Raw genomic sequence first — 1,283 nt, 5'->3', positions numbered from 1 at the left:
GGTTTGGGTCCTCGCGGCCCCACGACTGCGGGGTCCACCCTTCCCCCGAGCCCCACGTGGAAGGCGCGTCTGGCGGGTTCTAGTCCGGGTTTTGTCCCAGGTGCTTCACCGCCGTCTTTCTGAGACTTGGTGATTCCATCCGTGAAGCGTGAAAACATTCTTTGTGGACAGAGCGCGAACAAGAAAGGACGTGTGAAAACGAGAGGGACTTTTCCGAGCCCCGCTCCTCCGGGCATGGGCTCCTTTAAGTGAGAGCGTATCTAATTGCCGGTTCTTTGGCACCCCAGTTTCTGGAGTGTAGGGATTGCCTACCGACTGTGTTCTTATCTCTGAGGCAACTTCAGCACTTGGCACACGGGGCTTGGCAAATAGAAAGTGCTGTGCTGACTGAGTGAAAGGATGGAAGGCAGGAACTGTAAAAACCTGTGGAGTTGTCAGGAGTTGCTATTCTGGTTGAGTGACCAGGCTGGACCCCTGTTCATGTGGTTCCCGTGGTTTCTTCCTGACTAGCATGAAGCCTGTTGGCACCTGGGGCTAATGGTTCCCGAGTGTAGACCGTGAACGCCTGACGCCTCAAAGCGCCAGGCTGTAGCCTGGGAAGCTGCCCAGTCATTCCTTGACCATCTGCTGTGCTCTGTGGTGCCGTGGCGGTGGGGAAATAGTCCGGAGGGACTGTGAGTACCCGACTGGGGCTAGGGTGGAAGGGTAGTGGGAAGATCAGTTCTCTGGGGGTCTCAGGAGGTCCTGAGGTACTGTGACCGAAGCATTTCCCCTCTCTGGGCCTCATCTTCCGGTCTGCGAAGTGAGGAAGTAGGGTGGGTGTTTGTGGGTGGATGGCCTGCTCTTGGTGTGCACAGTCACCAGCTGTCTGAACACGCACAGACAGCCCAGCTGAGCCTAAGGGCAGCGTGTACCTCTGCATTTGGAACCCAAAAGTCCAAGAAGCGTTTCTCCATCCCAATGGAGCCTGTTTCCAGCCACCCTGGGGGTGTAAATTACAGTGGGGTGACTAGGCACTGACCTCTTGGAGCTGTGGGGTCCATTGCACAAAAGGCCTGGGAAGTCCCCTTCTTTGGCGGAGTCAGAGAACCACAGAGCTGCGGTGAGGTGTCAGAGGCACATAACAAATGAGACTAGTTGGGTCAGACACTGGGCCACAGGGTGACAGACAAAGAGGTGAAGGGGGCGGGGGATTTAGCGCACTGGTTTCACAGCCTGCCTTGCAAGCAAAAGGTCCCAGGTTCATCCCTGGTACAAAAAAAAAAAAAAAAAAAAAAAAAAAA

General features: G+C 55.3%; 1 protein-coding gene across 2 annotated transcripts in view; it reads left to right on the top strand.

Annotated features, from left to right (window-relative positions):
• The window catches only part of Smim3 (small integral membrane protein 3), an 18,150-nt gene that overhangs the window by 1,543 nt on the left and 15,324 nt on the right, over positions 1 to 1,283 (top strand). Inside the window, exon 1 of one of the 2 annotated variants that reach the window (XM_033766561.1) lies at positions 653 to 674. The exons of the other annotated variant lie outside the window; for it this stretch is intronic. The gene's annotated coding sequence lies outside the window, so the exon portion shown is untranslated. Of the gene's footprint in view, positions 1 to 652; positions 675 to 1,283 lie in introns of those variants that run through there. 2 annotated transcript variants of the gene reach the window in all.

This window comes from Fukomys damarensis, unplaced genomic scaffold (assembly GCF_012274545.1).
Source record: "Fukomys damarensis isolate Sample0158 unplaced genomic scaffold, DMR_v1.0_HiC HiC_scaffold_3, whole genome shotgun sequence".
NCBI classification, from domain to species: domain Eukaryota; kingdom Metazoa; phylum Chordata; class Mammalia; order Rodentia; family Bathyergidae; genus Fukomys; species Fukomys damarensis.
Note: the sequence above shows the minus strand (reverse complement) of the source record. Positions and strands in the feature narration are given on the sequence as shown.